Source organism: Spea bombifrons, chromosome 1 (assembly GCF_027358695.1).
Source record: "Spea bombifrons isolate aSpeBom1 chromosome 1, aSpeBom1.2.pri, whole genome shotgun sequence".
In the NCBI taxonomy this organism is placed as follows: domain Eukaryota; kingdom Metazoa; phylum Chordata; class Amphibia; order Anura; family Pelobatidae; genus Spea; species Spea bombifrons.
Window position 1 is genome coordinate 97,382,954 of NC_071087.1, and position 25,417 is coordinate 97,408,370.

Below are 25,417 nucleotides of genomic sequence, written 5' to 3' on the forward strand. Positions count from 1 at the left end.
ACCTGTACCCTCCTGCCTTGATGTTGTTGCACACCATAGCCTTATACTAACCCCAGTCCTAGATAAGGGTGATCCTGCTGTTGTGCACCATGACCCACGCCATGAGGTGCTTTTGTACTGCTGAGAGTCTGTGGCAGATATAACATTTAAAAAACAAAATAACACTCAAATTAGTGAAAATTTAGTCCAAGTGATAATAAATGGTGCACTTACAGAGAACAGCACATAAACATAAACAGCATGTAAAAGTTATAAAACAAAGAACAAAAAAACGCATAGAGTGTAAAAAAGTGAGATCTTGGATCGTATCCCACTAATTATTGCAATTACTAACTCACTTCTGTTAAGTAATCTTCTTAGCTCATCTGTCTTCATCTGCTGGCTGATTCCTCCACTAGTTTTCCATATCCACCAGAAAAAAATTCAATTCATGACCCTTACCTACAGAGGCCTTAACAACTCTATGCCCCTATATTTCTGCTCTTCTCTACCCAGGGCCGGCCGAAGACTTAACGCCGCCTGGGGCGAAGTTTAAAACGCCGCACCCCCCCCCCCGCCGACGCCAGGGGGGGGCATTTTAAACTTCGCCGACGCCATAAACCCCCCCCGGTACTTACCTTTAAACAGTCCTGCGGCGAGTCTGCCACCGTCTGCTCTGCCACGGTGCCGGCTTGTAATGCTGAGCGCCGGAAATTGACGTCACTTCCGGCGCTCTGCATTACAAGCCGGCACCGGGACCGAACAGGGAGACTCGCCGCAGAGGAGAGAGAGAGAGGGGCGCCGAGCGGGTAAGCGAAAACCACTCGGTGCCCCTCTCTCTCTCCTCCGCTTCAAAAAAAAAAACAAACAAAAAAAGTGCCGCCCCTTCTAAAGTGCCGCCTGGGGCAATTGCCCCAGTCTGCCCCATTATAGGGCCGGCCCTGTCTCTACCCGCCGATTCATTCTTCATCTGACTTGCATCTTTCCTCAATCGCTATCTAATTGCATCTCTAGGATTTAATCTTATTTATATAATTAATAATATACCTTAATATACATATAATATAATAGAAGAATGTCTCTCATGTTCATGGTGTTGTTGAGTTTGTCATTTTTAACATAATTGTTATTTTCGTCTTCTATTCTGTTGTGATAATGCTATGGAATCTGTTGGTGCACTATAAGTAAAATGTAATAAATATTTTAATAACACACGTGCACTCCCAGTACCTGTTCCCCAGCTGCAGGGGGTACAGGTTGAACCCAGAGGCACCATGTGATGCCACAAACAAATGGTATTGTGCTAGCGCATGGAAAAGGGAGGGTGGCATAGATGCCAGCAGTGCTGTCTGGTTGACATTCAAGTGAATGAGCAGCATATGTGAAATGCAGGGATTCTAAAAACAATAAGGTTATGCCATTTGAAAATAAATGTTATCGGACAGACATGGGCTCCAAATCACTTTATGTGTAAGACCGAACAGTCTAGTCTGCCTACAATAGTAGTGTTGGTATTTAATGCATTCATGTTTTATTTAGAAACTGTCTCACATAATTTCTCATCAGATTACATGTATTAATAGATTACACTGTTATCTCACTGACATTTTTCTAATTTTGTATATGTCTCTGCACCCGCAGTGTGGCATTTGCCACCTGGCACAAATCAGATCTACTGTGCTTCTGTGAGAGAAGTACTACAGTCTTTAGCCACCAGATGGTGCTGTGGAATCCTTAAATATTTACTAGCAAAGATTTTACACTACTGAGCTGTAGTTCATCTAAATCAATGCCTCAAGTTTAAGGGTTACTAATCAATTGTTTTCCTATTACATGTTTCACAAGGGCTTTGGTTTAACAATACTCCCTACATTATTTATTTTAGCTTTTTTGTAACCTTACCTTTCTAGTTTTCCCTTCCGCCTCAGTTCCTTTAATGTCTACAAAACTTTTTAATACTTTACATGTTACTAATAAACACAACATTAGCATGTTACATGCTAAATATATAACATGTCCCTGGTAAAAGTCATATTTTGTCATAGATAAATTGGGTGTGTACATGTTAATCCTAGATAACTTGTCAGGTAATTTATTACTGAAAAGCAACACAATTTATTTTATGTCTCCACAACAAAAAACATTTGGCGTCTGGTAACATCGCACTGTGTGACTCTGTTGTGATAGTGGTCTATCCACAATCCATTTGTGCAGATTCATTAAATAATTTCCTGTGACAGTCTAGGCCTAAAACAAGGAGCTGTGTAACTGGAGCTTTATATGAAAATGCCAACACACATCACACTTAATTCATTTCAGCCTCCTAGTTTGTGTACTTTGTTAGCCAAAAAATACAGGCCTAGACATAGTTAGTGAAATCAGATTATCTACAGTAACAAGAAGCCTGTGTGTGCACTGTCAGATAAAAGTGAATTATGGCATAGGTAGGATTCATATCCTGGTGCTAATCAACACAAAAAGATCACAAACATGCCCACCCCAAGGAGTCAGATTATGTTATGTGCTGAAAGTACACAAGTGATTAGTAGTTTTGTCCAATAACCTGGTAGGCATACAAACACATTCACATACGTAACATTATTACATGCCCTCAGTGAGAAGCATTTTCTCTATTGGGTAGACATTTGACGCAAAGCGTATTCCTACAACATGATATGTGTCTACTGTAAAGGACATAATACACATCGGGTGTCCTATTATTACTTGACCTTTCTGCTGCCAAACAAGACATTGCACAGCAGTAAGCCTCCTCCTTTCATAGCATCCACAGAGCAGTATTTCTGTGATGTGATTGTATTGGGTGTCGCAGAAGAATTAAATACCCATGTATAGCAGGTGGTGGTAGTGTGCATGTCCTATTATTCCCTCGCAATACAGACAGGTTGCTCTATGTTGCAGCTATAACTCATGTTTCACAATGAAATGCTTTAGGTATATATACATATATATATATATATATATATATATATATATATATATATATAAATATATGTGTGTGTGTAATGACCTAATGTGTTCCAGATGACAAAACATTGCACATGCTTTTTTAGAAGCCTGATGACATTAAGTTCACATATGTATGTTTAAAAGGACCCTTAGTGGCCAGCTCACAGTACTTGTACAGTGTGAAAATGCATACAGTAACGCACAGGGGAGATGCTTAGGCAAGAAGGAATGTACAAATGATACATATGTATACATAAACTTATACATACAGTACATATACATACAGTATTTATGTTTTTATCACATTTGGAAATCACACATTATTTATTAATAATATATACAGACTGAAGCAAGTGTTGCATATGCATAAGATTTGTAGGATGATTACATAGGATGATTACATAAGAGCTTATAACCGGTAAGGGAATAAGGGGAACTGCAAAAATTATTACATTAGATTCTCTTGGGTATGAGATAGCCTTAGAACAAGGAGTATGTTGGCTTTAAACAGGTAAAAGTACTTTTTGTTAAGAAAAAAAAAATTCACAGTAAATTCTACCAAGCGCAATACATAGACATAAATATTTAATACATACTATAGAGCAGATGTAAAAATAATGTAGACAATCATAAATCTTGTTTTCAGTTTTCTGCTTAAATATTAAGATGTCTAATCATCTTGAAAAAAAATGACAATTCTTTTCTTTTACAATTTGTTACATTTAATACCTGGTACCAGATAGCATTTTGAGTTTTTAACACAGAAAATGTGCAGACTTGACATGCCAAATTATATTTTTCTGCCCTAGAAACATTTTCTTCAAAATATGTACAAAATAATTTGTGTTGTGATTGCACAATATTCTGTTACAATGATATCCTTAGACATAACAGTAACATAAATACAAAGTTTAAATAGCCTTACTTAAAAAAAAATATCTGGATAATTAAATTGAATGATGAAGAGCCAAAATTAGCTCGGTATCTATTTTCACAATATTGTGATAAACTTACATGGCTTCACAAAAATATGCATATGTTTTGTCATGTTAAATAAAGTTTTCTAAGTAATGGTATTGATTCTTCTTCTTCTTCTTCTCATTATTATTATTATTATTATTATTATTATTATTATTATTATTAGTAGTAGTAGTAGTAGTAGTATGTTTTAAGTGTGTATGTTAATATTTCAACATCCAAAGGGACAGATGTAATCTTTTAGAAGAAGTATGTGATAAATCATTGCAAGACGCAAACATTACCATGAGGTGGCAGTGTTTAGCAACCTATGGCTCCAGTAATCTCTGCATTGTGTATTATTGAAGCAGGATCTAGGTTTTATTAAATAAAGCTTTAATTAAAACATAAATGAAATAATAAAAAATAATCCTACAAATTACCTTGAAATTACTTCTAAACAAAATGCTAAATAGCAATCACATAATACTGTCTCTTGTACATGTAATCATGTAATCACAATCATTATCCGTTTTATCAGTACTTTTAACAGAAGAATACTGTTTAAGCGTACAATAAGAATACTTTTGTAACGTACATCATTTTGCTAGAATCATGATTAATGGTGAAATGACCAGTGCCAGATAGCAATTTTTTTTGGCTGTAACAAATATAAAATCATGCACTGTATAATTATGACTGCCCCAGCTACGTTTTGCTAAACACTATCAAACTTATGGCCTATTGGGTCATATTAGTAAATATAGTTTGAAATGTAAATAGCTGATGACCCAGCAAACAAAGCCTTGTATGTGTTTTCTTTAGATCTTTTATTTACTTTTCATCACATGTTCATTATTTTATGAATACGGTGACTGTTTTCAATTTAAATGCACATATAAGCATTTAAGAAAAATTTTGATTTTTACATTAACCTGCACAAGTTTAACTAAATTCAGAGAAACAGTTATATCATTTTGGAATTGTCCTGACACTTTCGTAATTAGAAATGATATACAGTTATTTTATTTTTTTGTGTTTTGTTTTGTGGTTTTATTTTTATTTTGTAAATTTAAGTATTGCACCCACTGCATGCTTTGCTTAATAATGGCAGCAGAAATACCTGCCCTTCCTTGGGAATATGTTTTTAGCTATTCCCATTACTATTTTTAAGTGTACTTTCATCTCATGGCCACAAGGGGCAGTTGCAATGATTAAATGCTGGTTACAAATGAAAAATAGGTCCATACCTTGTGGCCAGAGCCGGCCTTAGGTGTTCTGGCGCCCTGTGCGGACTACTCCTCTGGCGCCCCCCCATCCCAAAAAAAAAGAAAGGAATAAAAACTTGTAACAAAACTTGTAACAAAACCCCAATCACTATAAACTACGCCAAACATTGATGTGGTGTAGGCCTACCACTTCATTGTCTGGCTTAGTAGTAGGGATGCACTGAAACCGAAAGTGCAGCATTTACCTGGCCAAAACCGAATATGACCCCCCCCACACCATAAAAAAAATCTAACACTTTTATTTAAAGTAAGTAACACACCAAAATAGGACAAAACAATTAAATAACAATATTATATATATATATATATATATATATATATATATATATATATATATATATATATATATATATATATATATGATTAACAGCAATCACATTCCTATCATGCCCAGGCATACCCAGATTCCAGGATGTACTCTCAGACTTGGCATGATAGGAGTATGATTGCCCTATCTACCCCTTCTCACTCCCTTCTCCCTATCTACCCCCCTTTCCCCTGTCTCACTCCCTTCTCCCTATCTACCCCCTCCTAACTATCTACCCTTTCCCTCTTTGAAGTTCACTTACCTTTCAGGAGTCCTGCGGTGGGGGTGCAAGGCTCTGCCACTGTATGGAACAGGATAGAATGATGGGAGTTATGATGTACTTTTAGAGCATAATCAGATCATGAAAAAGACATTGGAAATGGTACAGCATAACACCCATCACTCTCACACACTTACCAATCCACACATATACTAATCCACACGTATACCAATCCACACGTATACCAATCCACACGCATACCAATCCACACGCATACCAATCCACACGCATACCAATCCACACAAATACACTAATCCACACATATATACCAATCCACACATATACTAATCCACACGTATACCAATCCACACGTATACCAATCCACACGTATACCAATCCACATGTATACACTAATCCACACATATATACCAATCCACATTTACCAATCCACACATATACACTAATCCACACATATATACCAATCCACACACATACCAATCCACACACATACCAATCCACACATATACCAATCCACACATATACCAATCCACACATACTAATCCACACATACACTAATCCACACATACACTAATCCACACATACACTAATCCACATACACCAATCCACTCTCACTCTCACTGAATGCTTTCCTACCTTTCCTCTTTTCTCCTTACAGCTCCTTTTCCTGCTCTTCGCTCCTCTTCTTCTTTAGTTCTTCTGTCTTCTTCCGGGTCAGAGGGCACGGACAGCGGTGGGCGCGGCTTCAGTGTTGTGCGCCGGGATCTGACAACAAACCCCGGCGCACAGCAGCTGTTGCTGCGCGGATCACAAGGGAGCGGTATCGGAGGTCTTTAACAGACCTCCGGCTCCCTTGAGTGATTTTAAGGGAGATCCTTGAACCGGCTTAAAATCACTCAAGGGAGCCGGAGGTCTGTTAAAGACCTCCGATACCGCTCCCTTGCGAGCCTGCTCCTCCAGCGGCGGACATTACTGTCCGTCTCTGGAGGGGTGCCGGGTGCCCCCCTGATGAGCGGCACCCGGTGCGGACTGCACAAGCCCCCCCCCGCTAGGTACGCTGCTGGCGGCAGCGGTACGCTACGGTGGCGTCGGACCCCGCAGTGGCGGCGGACCCCGTGGCGGCGCCCCCTGGAGTGTGGCGCCCTGTGCGGTCGCACAGGTCGCACACCCCAAAGGCCGGCCCTGCTTGTGGCCCACTGGACATTTGCCCAACATGCTATATGGCTAGTTTAGGCCTGGATCACAATCTTATTACAGGCTCTTCTTGTGATTGTAAATGTCCTAAGTGAATCAAACTAGCCATTCTCTGTAAAGGCAGATTATATTAACAATAAGTTCCTTTCACAATAGTTCTTTTCTGTATAAATTAAATTGGCTGACCTGACTTGACGTGTCCCATGTTGTTTTCTTGGATTATGTTAGCAAAGGATTAACATACTCTGATTTAGTAGTTAGTCAAATGTAATAATTCTAAATGATTTGTATATTGTACAATCATGAACAATAGTAAAAGAAAAACATTTTTTTCACATTGTTAATATCCAAACTACTGAATTTTCTCTCTCTTTTGTAAATGTAATATTGTTACCAATGAATGCTCAGCAGGGGCGTACCTAGAGTATTTGGCACCCGGGGCGGATCCTGTAAGTGGCACCCCCCCCCCAAATGTAAAGACATCTACAAAATTATGTTGGCAAGAATATTTATTGCACCAATTTGTAAACTGTATGTCAACTGTAAACAACAAGAAATCTGAAAAAATAAATTAATAACTTATAAGTAAAATAAATATGTTTAAATAACATTTACTGAACATATAATAGTGCTTTCTTTAATAACCCCCCAAAAAAACAACAAACACAGGTCCAAAGTGACTACTCGATTTTGCAAAGGGAAATGGATTTACATCCTGTTCCTCCGAGCCTTCATTTCTGCAAACTGATCAATGACATCATCAAAGCTAATCTTCGTTGCATATTCATTTTCAATTGAAAGTATGGCAAGATTTGTCAACCTTGTCTCACTCATGGTGGAACGGAAGAAATTTTTTATCAATTTTAATTTGGAAAAACTTCTTTCACATGAAGCAATGGATACACAAAGAGTCAAAAAGAATCGTAGACACAGGGACAAGTTTGGCAGAGATTCACAAAAATCCCATTTCACAATGAACTCTAGGAACTGCAATGTTGTCCATTTCGTTGCTTCTTCAAAGCTGATTTTGGCAGCTTCCAAATGCCTCCGAAGGCGTTCAATTTCCACATAGATGTCTTCATCTGAAAATTCGTCAAAAATCTCACTCAATTTTGGAGTATAATTCCGAAGATCCTTTTCTGTTGTAACAACCAAAGAGTTTGGCTGAATAATCCCAAAGATTGAAAGGATTTTTTCCATTGCCTTAGAACGAATTATCAACTCCTGATTAAACCTATCAAGGCACTCAAACATAGCTCTTTTAATTTCCTCTGGCAATGTGAGACCAGCATCTTTTGCCTTCTCGCCTGGCATTGTTTTCCTGAGCTTTACTCTCCCTCTTCTCTCCATAGAAATGTTCATTTCCTCACACGTTTTAGTTGCATAACAAATGGCCCTCTCCACAATTTCGTTTCTTTGATTTGCAAGAAACAATTTCAGTGCTTGTAGCTTCACAACTGACTTTTCAAGAGTAATTCCCACTGTTTGTAAATACTTTTGTGTGATATTAGTTTCTTCCAGAACTTCACACCAGAAAGAAAGGTAACACAAAAATGAAAAATCACATACAGCAGCCAGCAACGTCTGAGCTGATCCTCTTGTGTCCACATTTTCTTGGGGATTACACAGGATTTCAAGGGCTGAAGTCAATTTTTCAAAATTTGCCCTCACAGGTTTCACAGCATCATAATGTGCACACCATCTTGTCTGGGAAAGTCTTTTCACTGTCATGGCTACATTCTCCATCAGCAGTTCCCAATGATGAGTGGAAAATGAAAAGAAGGAATATAATCTCTCCAATGTTCCAAAAAAAGTCACACAGGAAGCAACACTTCCAAATGAGTGCACCCCACAAAGGTTCAGAGAATGGTTTGCACAAGGTACAAACAAAGCCTTTGGATTAATCTCTTTAATCTTTGCCTGAACACCACCATGAATTCCTGCCATAGTTGCAGCATTGTCGTATCCTTGACCACGGCAAAGGCTTATGTCCAATCCATCTTTCTCCAGATGTTTTAGGATATTTTCTGTGAGGTCAGCAGCAGTTTTTCCAGCAATAGGGAAGAAGCCCAAGAAAGATTCCTTTACTTCAACATGGTCACCTTCAATGTGGACATATCTAATCACCTCACACATCTGATCAGTGTGGGACACATCAGGGGTGCTGTCAAAAAGAATCCCAAAGTACTTTGCTTTCTTGATGTCAGCCACTATTTTCTCTTTCACGTGATTCCCCAGGAGACAAATGAATTCGTTCTGAATTTTTGGAGACAAATAGGAGTACATTCTCTTCCCAGATGTAATAGAATGTTTAAGTCTTATGAAATGTTCCTTTAAAACTGGATCATAATTTGAGAGCAAGCCTACCAATTCCAGGAAGTTTCCTTTGTTTGCTGATGCCATGGTTTCTCTATGACCACGAAAAGGTAGATTCTGGCGAGCCAGAAACAAAGTTACATCCAAGAGGCGATGCAAAATATCCCTCCATGTCTTTTTCATTTTGTCCATAGTTGTTTGATGGACTTGATCAATGCATTTATGTAGCTTCAATCCTGCTCTCAAGGTCTTCCATTTCTCCAAGCATGTAAGATGCAGTTCAGAAGCCTCATGATCAGGCACCCTTGGGTTCAGTTTCCACCACACTTGAAACCCAGTGACAAAACTGGAAGTTCTGGTTGTGTCTTCATTAAGAGCAAAAAGTCTGCAGCAAAAACAAAACAAACTTTCTTTTGAAGGAGAGTACACCATCCACGTTCTAAGAACTTTCTCTCCATTTGGCAGAGCTTTATAGAACCATGATGTGGTCAGCTGTCGACTCGTCCCTTTTGATTTCTCTCCTTGCCTTTGAACCACACCGAAAGGCCCATCCCTATTTTGGAAAGGTTCACTTCCCCTTTTAATGAGGTCCACTTTTAAGTCATCTGGAACTGGGACTGGCCAAGCAGCAATATCAGAATAAACTGATAGTTTACCAGTCTCCTCTTCCTTTTCTTCCTCTTCTTCCTCTTCCTCTTCCGAAAAGTCTTCCTGGTGCAAACTTTTGCTGGCATCTCCCTCTTCCTCCTCCTCTTCTTCTTCCTCTTCCTCTTCAACAAAGTCTTCCTGGTGCAAACTTTTGCTGGCATCTCCCTCCTCCAATTCTTGTATATTTTTATATAAACCTTGAGAAGATACTTCTGGTGTTTCACTAGATTGAATGTCTTCAGTATCTTCTCCTGCTTCGGTAGATGTTGAGGGTACCACATATTTTAAAATTGATCCAGACATTGCCTCAGCTGACTTTTCTCTCGCCTTCTTCATTTTTCGTTGCTGAAACCCACTTGGTCGATTTCTCTTCATATTGGTATTTTCTGAAAAAAAATCATAATATATTTCTGTTGTAGGGTCATTCAAGGGGATCTGTCCTATATTTCTCCTACATAGATTCATTTTAACTGATAAAGTTTCTAAGAAGACCTAACAAATGAGTGACAAACATTACAAATTAAGTACTGGCTAAGCAGCTAAAGACACTATAAACTAAAAAAAGTTCTGATATTATAATCAGGAGTCACCATAACATTGTTCTCTTTTCATTTAAGCATTTGCATATATAGTGGTGTTGCCATGTCTACTCATGATTATATATACCATATGAACCAGACACTGACTGTGGTATAGCATGACACCTATCACTATATACTGAGCCAGGCAGCGACGGTGGTACAGCATAATGCCTATCACGCTATACTGAGACAGACATTGACGGTGGTGCAGCTTAAGTAATTTCATTATATATTGAGGCAAACATTACGGTGAAACAGCATAACTCCTATCACTATACACTGAGCCAGATACTACAGTGGAACAGCATAACACCTATCACTATAACTGAGCCAGATATTGATGGTGGTACAGCATAACCGCTATCTTTATATACTGAGCTAGACACTTATAGTAGTACAACATAACTATCATTATACACTGAGGCAGACATTGACAGTTGTGCAGCACAACTGCTATCATTATATACTGAGACACGCGCTGACAGTAGTACAACATAACTGTTTCCATTATATACTGAGGCACGCGCTGACGGTGGTACAACATAACTGTTATTATATACTGAGGCCCACATTGCCGGTGATACAGGATAACACCTATCACTTTATACTGAGCACACATTGACGGTGGGGCAGCGTAATCCATATCACTATACATTGAGCCTGACATTTACAATAATGCAGCATAACCCATATCACTATATACAAAGCCATTGATGTGGTGTAGGCCTACCACTTCAGTGTCTGGCTTAGTATATAGTGGTAGGGGTTATGCTGCATTATTGTAAATGTCTAGATCGATGTATAGTGATAGGGATTATGCTGTACTGCCCTCAACTGCAGATCAGGGGAAGACTGTGAGAGTCAGTACAGCCTTCCCTGACTGCACCGTGACATTGGGAGGTCCTCTCCCTGTAACCATCCCCAAAGTCCATTTGTCCCCTACGTCACTAAACCACAACTCTCTTTTAATTACTCCCTGTAGTTCAGGTATAGATCATATAAACAACACATGGAAACAGCACGTGCAACTGAATAAGACATAAATATCCTGTATTTACAGGTATACATAAATAATGTATGGAAACATTGCATTGCAGGTATAAATCAACAGAACACACAAACCCAGCATTGCAGGTATAGATCAACTGGAAATCACTCAGCACTGAAGGTATAGATCAAATAAACAACACATGGAAACAGCACCCCAGGTACTGATCAACTGAATAAGACATACAAATCCTGTATTTGCTGGTAAACATAAATAATGTATAGAAACATAGCATAGCAGATATAGACCAACACATTAACACACAAACCCAGCTTTGAAGGTATTGATCAATTGGAATTCACGTAAAAACTCAGCATTAAAGTTATAGATAAAACACCCTAAATTACAGGCATAGATCACAGATTGCATACCCCAAAGCCAGCGTCCACATTGCCCACATAGAACCTGCACCAGCACCCAAATTACACACACATTGGACGTGCCATCTTTGTCCCCAAACAGCCCAGCATGAGTCAGCATTGTTCCCAAACAGCCGAGTGTACGCCATCTTTGTCCCATAAACACGCTACCTGTGCCATCTTTGTCCCATAAACACGCTACCTATGCCATCTTTGTCCCATAAACACCCTGCCTGTGCCATTTTTGTCCCATAAACACTTATACCATCTTTGCCTTTTTGACAAATCAACTATACACCTATGATTAACACAAACACTTTTACAGTCACTCACTAATTCACTTTCATTCACACAATCATTTATTCTTTCACACAAATTATTTACACATATTCATTGATGCATTCTCACAAATTCATTAATTCTCACACAATTCATCCACATATTAATCCATTCATTTTCTCTCTCTCATTCTGACTCTATTTCAATATTTTTGCTACCCTCCTTTCTCCCTATCTACCCATTTTCACCCCCTTCTGACTCCCTTCTCCCTATCTACCCCCTATCCCTCCGTCTCACTCCCTTCTCCCTATCTACCCCCTCCTAACTATCTACCCTCTGCCCCCTTTGAAGTTCACTTACCTTTCAGGAGTCCTGCGGTGGGGGTGCAAGGCCTCTGTCTCCCAGCTCTGCCACTGTATGGAACAGTATAGAGTGATGGGAGTTATGATGTACTTTAGAGCATAATTATAATGAAAAAGACATTGGAAATGGTACAGCATAACACCCATCACTCTCACACATTTACCAATCCACACTTACCAATCCACAGATTCCACACATACCAATCCACAGATTCCACACATACCACACATACCAATCCACAGATTCCACACATACCACACATACCAATCCACAGATTCCACACATACCAATCCACAGATTCCACACATACCAATCCACACATATACCAATCCACACATATACCAATCCACAGATTCCACACATACCAATACCATACCAAGATTAATCTGATGTCACTTTGCTTCATTGTATTTGGATCATACTAATGGCAGTGAATTCACCTTCATATGCTATATTATGCTATATTATGATTGTAGGTTAATAAAGAACATATCACATATTACTGAAAAGTCAGAATATAAATTATACTTTTTTATTTTGCTATTATTTTTTTAAATCAATAATACACAGGTCACGCTTACCCTGGTCTTACACTGTTGAGGTACAATATGGGCAAATTGTCCCATGGAAAGCCTCATGTTTGTGTGGGGAATGTGGAAAGGGAGATGCTTTCAATTGACAATTTGATAATAAAAACTAAATTTGGGATACATACCAATCCACAGATTCCACACATACCAATCCACACATATACCAATCCACACATATACCAATCCACAGATTCCACACATACCAATCCACAGATTCCACACATACCAATCCACACATTTACCAATCCACACTTACCAATCCACAGATCCCACACATACCACACATACCAATCCACACATTCCACACATAACAATCCACACATACCAATCCACACATACCAATCCACACATACCAATCCACACATACCAATCCACACATACCACACATACCAATCCACTCTCACTGTCACTCAGTCTTAATGAATGATTTCCTACCTTCTTTTCTACCTCTTTTCTTCTTACAGCAGTCTTTTCTTTTTACAGCAGTCTTCCTCTGCGCTCCTCTTCTTCTGTCTTCTTCCGGGTTAGAGGGCACTGTGGGCGCGGCTTCAGTGCCGCCGGGGTTTGTTGTCAGATCCCGGCGGCACTGAAGCCGCGCCCACAGTGCCCTCTGCACAGCAGCAGTTGCCGCGCAGATCGCAAGGGAGCAGTATCGGAGGTCTTTAACAGACCTCCGGCTCCCTTGAGTGATTTGAAGCCGGTTCAAGGGAACCGGCTTTAAATCACTCAAGGGAGCCGGAGGTCTGTTAAAGACCTCCGATACCGCTCTCTTGCGAGCTTGCTCCTCCAGCGGCGGACATTACTGTCCGTCTCTGGAGGGGTGCCGGGTGCCGGCAAGTTGGCACCCCCCTGATGAGCGGCACCCGGTGCGGACCGCCCCCCCCGCCCCCCGCTAGGTACGCTACTGATGCTCAGCCTTATGCAGTTTTATGCTATGGTCTAAGCATTGCCTAAAACAACAGGAAAATACAAGTGAGGTAGTCCATGAAACCATGGGTAAGGAATTAAATCCCAGACCTGCTCATATTGGCATGTCTAATTTATTTAGCTTGTTTCAATGCAACAATATCTCTAAATAAATATGGAGAGCACTGAATACATTGATGAGTGGCACAGCCAGTCTTTTATTCTTGTATCATGGTACAGTCAGGCAGGTCTGTTCACAAAATATGATTGTATGCGACTTTGACTAAAGCCCAACTCACAAACTGATTAATACCAATGTGTATTTGTATTTGTATGGACTAGACTGCAGAAGAGTCAATGTGATGCAAGTTGGAAAAAGCAAACAACTCTAAAATATGTTAAATTGCAAGTTGCCAGCAGGAGTTGAAGCTTGGTGTATGATGAGTTGGAGGGAAATTAGTTAACCTTGTGAGAGTGGAAATATACATATATGCACCAGTAAACCCAGGTGGTTAAATTTTATGACTTGAATTGGGCCCATTGTCTAGACTGGGGTCCACTGACTTGAACTGGACTACACGTTGTGCAGTCCATTTCAAGAAGTTAACTGCCCACTCAACTTCTTAGAAAATGCACCCAATTCTTATTGAATAGGATAACATTTATATTAAATACAAAACTTTCATGAGCTCTTCCACTTTTGGTAAACTTGTAAAAACTCAGGAAAATCCTGAGTTGGTTTCCCACCAAGATCAATGGGAAACATATTGGGGCAACTCATGGAAGTGGTTTGGAAAATGTTGAATTTTCTAATCTCAACATCCTGTAACACTTGCAAGCTGTCACAACTGTGTTGTAGGTTTCCTCGATAAACTATGTGGTTAGTGAATAAATCCCTTAGTGATACGTATGTTTAACACACTGACGTAACTTCCATGTGTGATACCGAACTGCTTCTGAAGATTGTTCCAAGTTATGCTTAAAAAGATGAATATATTTACAAGGTTTACCTTACAGAGAATGGGTTAATGTGATATGATTTTTCCAACTATACAACAATATAAGTTTTTGGGTTTTTTTTTAATTTATTTTAGGGTCATGTCACTGACCTCAGCACCAGGATTTTTTTTTTATGTTGCCATATTAACTGATCCAGACTTTAAATAAACCATGTGGAATTTCAGGATATCTATCCTCCAAGGCTTTATTAACCCCTTAAGGACAATGGGCGGTCCCTAAACCCATTGAAAGCAATGCATTTTGGCCCCGTACATGTACGGGCTTTGTCATTAAGGGGTTAAGCCCATTTTGGGTAGGAAATCTCAATATGTCTCCATCCCAGGCCTTTGGGGAAAAATCTTGCCACGCTGTTTACTCTCATGGGCTTTTACTGTCGTCTGTCTTGGGGAGTAATTTCACCAGACATTCCCTCCCAGACTGTTCAGTCCATAATGGAGAGGAAGCCATAGCCATAGCCGTAACTACTTCGGCAGTAGGTCAAGGTACCACAAGGTGGAATGCCCATTCGCCTCCTTTTTGTTTGGAGTGGATATGACCTCACCACACATGTGAGTTTCCTAAATTTTGTTCTGATGGTGGGTGTTTTATTATTTATAGTTTTGAATCACATTTTAGGAAGAAATCAGAACAGTATGCAGCAAGAAGTAAAAACCCATGGGTGCTGATCTGTATCTAATGAAAAAGAATGATAAGGTTTTTAGTCAGCTCAAATTTGAATACACTTGTTCAGTATTAAAGCGGTTTTATCGGTTTGTTACAATAACAATTTCTCCCAGCTACTGCAAACTGAGCCAGGTATTATTATTTCATTAACACAAAGGTAAAGCTCTTTATAGCTGAAATAACATGAACTTTTGTCTGTGCAATGCATTTGTTTTTGTATACAAATAATCACTGATATTAATAATAAGAAGCAATGACTCCACTTTCTAGTCATTGCCTCTAGCAAACTACAACATACTTACAAATCTTTGATCCCTGTTTATGTTACTACTTAAACTGAAAGTTAAATATTTAACAACCAATAAGATCCCGATAAGTTCTTCCCTCCCTTTGTTTTTCTGCAGACTTAGTAAAACTTTAGGACTCTATTATGCTTGGAAGCAGTGAATGGCTGAAACACATTATCTGAGATAATCACATTGCATTTTAATTTGTGATGTTATAGCCAGCAAGCACAATTTTGCCTGAGAAGGCGTAATCTGATGGTTATTTAGCATACTATTTCCCAAGAGCAAATTAAACTCAAACACTTAAGTGTGTGGTTTCTTGAGAATCTCAGAGATAAGCTAATGATGCACTCTGGGACATAAAGACAATGGAAGCAGAACTGTTTTAATATGTATGGTCTTACCCTTTTGGTGACTAAAGAAAATATATAGTTTTTTTTAATACTATTGTATTTATTATAAACAATATAATATTTAACACCAATATACTGATAATTTGTTAACACTATTTATATTTTCTTTAGACATAGTAGATATTGTTTCATTTGTTCAAGGAAGTTGCATGCCTGTAAACTTGAAACTCATAAAGTTGAATATTTCAATATCCATACTCATTAAGTTTATGAAAGAATCAAAACTTTGATGCTTGCACGCACATCAGCAGATCTAGGCACAAAAGGGGGCATAAATCAACCCATGAGCCAATGTCCATTGTACCTGTGGTGGAGCAATTCATGCCTAATCATAAATAGGAAAATGTTGTTAAAGAAGAGATGCACAAAGGGGAATCTCAATGACATAAACACGGCATTGAAAAATTAGGAAATGCACAGTTTTTGGAGGGCATGTTATTTGGTTGAGAAAACTGTGTTTTGAACCGATGTTGCTGTGTAGCCATAGCATTTTACATGATTAAAAACATATTTCAGGAAAGAGTTTGGTACTTTTAACATTACTAGGAATACTCTTTTTAAAGATTCATTTAGTTTCAGAAAATGTAAACTCGACGGAGTAAGCGAAACAACACCATTAATGGGATAAGTTATTGGTGCAAATGCATTGCACACCAGGTTGTTACAACAGTCTTATTTCAATGGAAGTGCAACTTTTGTATTAAGAATGCTCAAATGTTCACATATTTTACAGCAACAAACCAAATTAGCATTTTACTAAAAATAAGACAATATATTGAAATATATTTTCACTGTTTTTCATAAAATGTCTGATGTAACCTTCCTTGATTGATATTTATTGGTTACCTTCATTAATATTTCTGTGTGCACGGGTTGGGTAACAAAGTATAATTCATTTTCTTCTTCAGCAAGCACAGTTAAAAAAAAAAAAAAAAAAATGAAAGAAAAAAATAACATGCTAATAATTACCTTACCTAAAGATGAGGTTGGCTAACTATGCTTATTGCTTTCAACTCTGTGTGCGGTGAATTGAAATATGCCTTTTCTGGGAAGAAAATAGGCTTGATAGCAGTCTTGACTTTCTAATGTTATTCCTCTGAAAAGCTTAAAACACTATTTTCGTATAACATTATCAGTGCAATAGCATTATAATTAAAGGGCAAATCCTGGTCTAATTACAAATTCCACAGCACATCAAAAAGGGAAGGCCTTTTATATTCTCAGTGTCAAAGCTTCTTATTACATTTTAATTTGTTCGTCAATCAGCATGGACTGGGTGGCTTGGATATACAGACTTTTTTTTTTTTTCATTTTCTACAGGCAGATATATTTTCTTTTATAAAAGTTTTAACAGTTGAAGAAATTATGACAAACTTGTTGCTATAAATACTGGAATAGTGTACGTAGCTATTAAAACAATGATTATTTACCCAGCAGAGAGTCTAAATGTGCCATAAGGTATTTACATAGTTTCATTTCACAGCACTATGCTATATAAAGTGCCAGCTTTGTGAATACGTTTCAAATAAATGTGGCCAGTTTAATTATGGATTATACAAAGCTTACTTGCATTTAATACATGCAGATAAATAGGAGCATCTTCCCCTCATGGGTTTGTTCCTGAGTGCAAGGTCTGTATATACACTGGCAGAGACCTCTCTACTAACCCTTCCATTTTTAGGGTCGGCATGCCACCAGTTGCTGGGTGCTAGGATATGACATCATATCCCAGCGTTCTACACTTACTGGCGGTCTGTGTCCACAGTTGTACAGGCTTCCACTTCCAGACTAAAGTTGTTGTTAAGAAGTGACAGCTGCCATGGGCTCAGCACCGTGATGAAATGTTTAATTTTGTCCTTTAACTTTTGCTTTTACATGCATAGGCATGTTCAGCCTTAGCCCTAGGCCATTGAACAAACAACCTCTAACTCAGCTTTACTACATTTTTATATGGAAATTTAACGGTGTATAGAACCGTATATAGAAATGTAACCGTATTGTGGTTTTGGAGATTGTTTCACATACAAGTATTTTCCAGGGCAAAAACTACACGGAATTTACAATTTAAGTCAGTGATGTATCCTGGTCATCTTGGGCGATCAGGGTCCCCTGGTGTTCTACTGCTCAATGGGTTGGTTACAGAGGAGATCGTTGATCTCCCCAACTGGCCCATTTATAGCACAGCCCCACATACACTACATTAGAAGGCTCTGCAAGCCTTTAAGACATGGAGCACTGGTATATGATCTCATTTTCTCTGGACATCGCAGCACTGAAATCTGTGCCAGGTTATGTCCGATCCTCCAAACTTCAATGTTGATTTTGTGTCCTTAAGTTCTCTCCCTTCTCTTCATCCTCATTACAAAGGCTGCCTGAACCAATCAACAGTGATCAGTAACTTAACAGGCATTTAATGAAAACATTGTATACCCTTAGGGTGCATTGTTTATTTTAATATATGAACATCACCACATCAGTTGATTTGGTGTTTAAAATTAAAACGTAGGACATGGGGAAATATGACTGAAATATGGCGGCCTTTAGATGTAATAAATATATCAGCACTCAGATTTACAATAGGTTGTGGATTAGATTCTTGCTTTCGTATAATATTTTTCATTTCACCACATAATTACAATAAAAATACACAACAGAATAATGCAGCTGCTTCAGTAGGTATATGCTTGCCCTGTGTCATAGGAAAATTACAAGAAAACGCGCATCAAAGATACACAGCTCCAGGCAGGTTTAAACCTGGTGAGATAGTGTGAAGACAGCCTGAAAGATCACATGAAACCCATGAAGCACTGAATGAATTCTGTAAAAGGCTATAAAAAAGCACAATCACTTCATAAAAAAAGAATACATGCGGAGACTGACAAGGGGTGTCCTGCTGTAATCTCAATAACATGTAATCTCAAAGATAATGTGTATTTAGCAAATTGGGAATAATGGAAAATATAAGCGGTAAGTGTAATGGGGCAGTGCCTTATTAGTGTAAAGGGATATATATATAAATATATATTTATATATATGTGTGTGTGTGTGTGTGTTGGCAATTTTTAGTTTAGGGATTCTCTTTAGTGTTCGTTATCGAACGTGTACAGGTTTGCCATAGCTACTTTTAAGTTATTATATTGAATACAATTTTATTTCAATCTTGGCTTTCATCCTTAAGAATAAAAAAAGTCCCGTCAATCTTTTTTTTTTCTTTTATCATGATACATGGATGTGTTTCAGTACACTACAAGTGCAAGCAGTAATGGATCCTTGAGTGTGACTCGCATTCAAACACAGCTGCTAACACATTGGATTGTACAGTAACTTTGTCACTTCCTTCTGTCTCTTTTGCTGTGTTGGATTCACAACATGAAGATTTTGCATTCATCCTCTAGCTTTTTACAGCTGCAGCATTTCTCCTGGTGGTGACAAACTTTCTGGAACAGTTTATTTACCGTTTTTTTTTATTGAAAACATTTTTCAGGGGATGCTTTGTAACAAAAATCTACTGGAAATCTTTTAACTTCTTTGTCTCATGTTTCAGCACTTTGAGTTGCTAGACAAATGTTGTGTTAATGAAACAGAATGCAATCAATGTTTCAATTTGAAACTTTTTTAAATTTCTAATTGGGTGGTAAATGTGTTCATATAAAAAACAATAATAAAAAAAAATTAGATATAGTCAGCTAGTGATACAAGGGAAATAAAAAGTGTCTGGTTTTGCTCGTGTTAAGTATCATTTGTTAGCCTACAATCATATGTGTCTAGTACACTAAAGATAATTTCTATATTTTATTTCAGATCTACCCTGAGACTGCAACAACGGGATGTTCCTAGGAGACACGTAAGTTGCATATTTAATCTTGAGTGTTAGCTTATGTGTATATTTTCGCACCATACCCCATGAATATTATATTAATAATAATATGAATTCCCCAATGTGCTAAGGACACCAAGTGAGACTACAATCACCAAAGCTGGTTTTCCAGTGGGAGCACAGGAAATACATTTGGTTAAGCAGGTTAGAAGGTGATGGATTATGAAGTGTATTTAAGGGTTCTTTGAGGATTAAGACAATTAAATAGCGATTAAATATTGTGACCACTGGTTCTGCTGATTGCTCTCCATTTGCATACCTGTCAACGTCTCCAATCTGCTGGCACTGAAACCTTCTTTTTTCTGCATAGAGAGGCCATCAAGAGTATACCTGGACTGGTGTGGTAATCAGCAATAATACTTGGGGCCTCAGGTGCCAATCCACTTAGGGGTAGTCTACCTCCATGAGTGACATCGGTGGCACATAGCAAGAAAAGCCGCTGGCGACAGTAGAGCATAAAATCTTAGTCCAGACATAAAATTCCACTTAAATTATTCTTTAAGTGCAAATCAGAGCATCGCCGTGTATGATATCTGATTATAATTGTACTACTTTGTAAATTGTAATACTTTAACCTGTTAATTAAGAGCATGCCAGTAAACCAACATGTTTGATGATTTTAACTCATTGGGTGAAAGCATGTAGATAAAATATGAAACACCGACGGAAGCTTGAAAAATAGACTTTTAGTGCTGCTTTTGTGCTGTGTTGTTGAAATGCTTGCTTTTTTCAAGTACGCTTTAATCTGTCCATCAGTATGTCAATACGCTGAAAAAATGGCATTAAAAATGGAGCTGTGTTTGTTTTAAAATACATGACTGTAAGCTGGCAATATTGATGGTTACTGGCATAAATGCAACATGTTACACAATGATGAACAGGCTAGCAATCTAAATGAGGAATAACACAGAAATCAATGGAGAAGTTGGCAAAGCTTTAAGTGACTTTCGTGCTTTTACAGAAATGACTGTATGACTACTTTACAAAGATAAAGAGTTTATTTTTTATATATTTAACACCATTCTTAGCTGCTTATCACTAGCAATAGGATAGGCACATTATGAAGAGCCCACATAACACCAGTATGAGCCTAATGGATTATTGACAATAGTTAAAAAAAAGAGGTGACATAGGTGCAAATCAGGTGTAGAATCCAAAGGGACAAGGCAATCCTGCACACACAGCATGGCGAATGCATACATTTCCCACTTATTTTTTTTGACATTTTCCTTATTGTATATGGTGGATGAAAGCAAAGAGGACTTGGCAATCACCAAAATAAAAAATGAAACAATATAACTTGAAAAAAAAATGTGCTTGGATTGAAACGTTGCCATGTGGTGGAATAAACAAGTCAATTCACTTGAGTGCTGAGTTGTATTCTTTTGTTTTTAACTGTGTTGTTTTGTATCGGGTGGGCTCCTACTCGGGCACCATGAGTTTGAGGATTGTTGTCACCAGGCCTAAGTTGCAGGAATTCATGGAAAAGTTTTGTGCCATCACTATGTGAATGCAGGACAGGATTGAGATGAGGTCACCTAGTAACAACGGGCCCCTTTCAATCTGTTTGAAATAAATAAGCTTACAATGCTATATATTTTATATATATATATATATATATATATATATATATATATATATTACTCACACATTGTTTTTGTATGTACAAAGTTCAATTTGAAAGTACATGTCGACCTATATAAGAGAGTGGGTAGAGCAGAGATAAGGCTGCCACCCCAAAAGATAGCGTTCTGAGCTCATGCCCAGTTTGACTGGTAGAAATCTTGATCTGCATGCTAGGCCTTTGATGGTCTTGTCCAGATTGTGTAAGCACCAGTGGTGGCTTCATTTGTATCTGTTGGATGTTTAAGTACCCAAACTACAAGAGTAATTGCCTGTTTTTTTCCTGTTGTTGATTCAACCAGATATCCCTTGTGTCTCCCATTTATGAAAATGTGGGAATAAGAGGTGACAAGGAATCCCGCTTTAAACATTTGCTTACGTTACTGTCTACCTTTGAATGTATTTCAAAGAAACAATAAGATATCATTGCTATTTGTTCAGGGCAGTTAAAAAGTTAGTCAAAGCTTTAAAATATGAATAACAGTATCATTTGGTGAATGCCAATTGTTATTTTTTTAAACTAATTTAACAAAGTCTTGCAGCCGTAGATAAAACCCTCCTTTGAAAGAACATGTGTGTGTTCAGTGGCAGTACATCTGAATCTTGTCTAATGCACTGGAAAACTCAGATGAAAGTGACTAGTAACTACATGGTATTTGAGTTCAATACCGTAGATCATGTGCTGGTTTTTATATTTGACCTTGCCCAGATTAAGATTCATGGGAATATTAATCCATTAAAATCTTACTATAATTTGCTGAAGCACAAATCCCTTGACACACAAAAAAAACCAATGATCAAATACGGAAATCTAAAATAATCTTCTTGTGTATATAATAGTTATTGTAGAAGTTCAATATTTCTATTCAAACAAAAGTCTAGTAGGTATATTTACATAAGGCCTTATGGTGTTTGCAGTCTTTACTGAAGTAAAACATTTTTAAAACCTTTGCAGCGACTACCGGGTGCCAGAAGTTCTCTAGGGGGGTAGATGTTATTCAGATATTGTCTTTCATTTGAACTTCAAACACTTTTTTTCGGCACTGGGTCTTTTAATGGTTCTTATAATTAATTATAGGTCGTTATAACGGTGATTATAAATGAGTTTACGAATAAATGCACAGTAAAGCTTGGGGAAAAAACCCAAACGAAACATTTTTATTCAATACACACAATGCTTTATAAGAAGTTTGCAAAACATTACTTTTATTCTCTTGCACATAAAGCCAATAATCTTTAGACTGTTCGGTTTACAGTATATGGGAACAACCTTTTAGTGCCCACTTTTGTGCCACATTATAATTAGGTGGAAATGGCAAAAAGTTTAAATGCGCCAAGATTTTACTTGATTAAACAATTGTTTCTTGCAAGCGTTTGGGTATCCAACAGTACTAGAAATTATATTTGGAATGCAATGTTACATTAAGCAGAGTTGGTGGAACAGCAACTTTAATGGCTAAATGCTAGCACAGTATATGAAATAAATGAGTAGCCGATACTTCAGATGCGATCATTGAGTTATCGTTCCTATTGGTATCGTGTTTTTCCAAAAGAAGTTACCTCACTAGTAACGGGGGGAGTAATTAACCTGTTTTATGATAGTTTGGTCAAAATTTTTTATAGTGTGAAAGCTTCTCCCATTGTTCTATGGAGCCTACTCATGAAATTGTACAGCACTGGCACTATAATCTTATGATAGATGATGGAGGGAAGGCGAAGCACCACCAGTTGAGTTTTTAATTTATTTGCAAATTAATTTGTGCTTTGCGTTTGATATTTTAGAAATAAACCAGATTATATAGGGGAGATGCCAAGCAGACCAGACCATTGGGTCTGCTTTCACTCACTGTTTTCCCTACTCAAGCAAATGAATGGCCATTGTGATGTTAAGCCAACTACTAACAAACCTCTCTGAGACCTCTGGTATTCTATAGAATATTCATTTGGTTATAGGATAAATCTCTACAGGATATCAAATTGGAGATATTTTCATGTTTGTATTCTTTCCATTAGTATGTCCTTTCATCACCTCTAAACATTATGAAAAAACTGTTTTTTTTACAACTTTTTTTGGTGTTTTATTCATATATTATTCTATTTTCCTCTAGTAACTCTATGGCAACAGTTAAGTAAATACGCACCATAACAACATGAGTCTATTTTTACTGTTATTTGTAACACAGCATTTTATTCCTTTAGTAAACAGATGCGCGTGAGAGATAACACAGGTAGTGAATGTCTCAATGAGTCAAGTTCATCACAGTTATGTTATTTATGCAAAATACAAAGGCCAATGACATTTTGAATAATGTTCTAGGTATTGCGAATACAAGTACCTTGTGTAGTAAATTCCCTAGAGATAAAATAACGGATAGGATGTATCAAGGACAAGCGTTGTACTCCTAGTGAATTAGCTTTCTACAAATCAACAATGAATAATCAATGTAAACAACTTAGCACCATTATATTTATTTTAGAAAAAGATACACAATGTGATCTAGAATGTACGTTCAACTCAGAACATTTTAAATCAAGGTTTGTTTACATCACATTAATAGAGACAATATTTTGTCTTCACAAACTGGGCACAGTTTAGAAAAGTTGGTGATTTTAAAATTATATTATTGAGAAAATAATAATATATACCATATGTTATTTGCAAAAAATATTAAACAACACCTTAAGGAATACCTTAATGTATCATTGAGTTAGAATTAATCAGGGATATTTAGTTGTAACAGAAGCACACAATTGTAGTGTATTATCAAACCATTATAAGAAATCATTTACAGCCTGTGAAGCTTTTGATTTTGCCTACCACGGTGAGCAGAAACGTTGACATTCAGGCATTATATTTATTACGTCATATAAAATCCATCAACATGTTATGGTTCTTTAGGTGTAATGGCCAATCAAATTGGGGGAAATGCAATACCAGCATAAGAAAACCAGAACTTATACACGGCACTAGAATTCACCGTTGCAACCATTTCCTTAAAAAAGTTCTGTTGAACGAAAGCCGCTGATAGAATAAAACAAAAGGCATAAAAGTTCAAAACACGAACATCAATACAGGCAACTAAGTAAAGGCAGCAAAAGCAGCAATGGCTTTATTTGAAAGAAAAGACGCAAGGAAGTTGACAAGGGAACTGAATATGCTATAAAATGCAAATCTAAGCCAAAGTCGGTAGGGTGAGTAGAAACAAACGCTTAAACAAAAACAGGCTAAAAAATAAAACACAATAAAATCACAAAAGGAAAGAACCTAAGGCAGGCAAAAGTGGATAATTTATTTCTGAGGTACCTTCACTTACCTTTCTATCCTTATTGCCCTATACCTCCTCAGTCTCTGCCCTATACCTTCCCTATATTAAGACTTCTCGCACTCTTTCTGTGAGAGAAGTCTTAATATCCATCCCTCTTTTATTTCTCCCAGTTGTTTCGCCCTCACTATACCACCCTTAGTCATATATATATATAGATAGATAGATAGATAGATAGATAGATAGATAG

At 37.6% G+C, this 25,417-nt stretch overlaps 1 protein-coding gene across 1 annotated transcript in view; it reads left to right on the forward strand.

Annotated features, from left to right (window-relative positions):
• Positions 1–25,417, forward strand: part of PTPRD (protein tyrosine phosphatase receptor type D) — a 691,347-nt gene that overhangs the window by 261,115 nt on the left and 404,815 nt on the right. Inside the window, exon 6 of the mRNA XM_053465969.1 lies at positions 20,206–20,248. The gene's annotated coding sequence lies outside the window, so the exon portion shown is untranslated. The remainder of the gene's footprint in view (positions 1–20,205; positions 20,249–25,417) is intronic.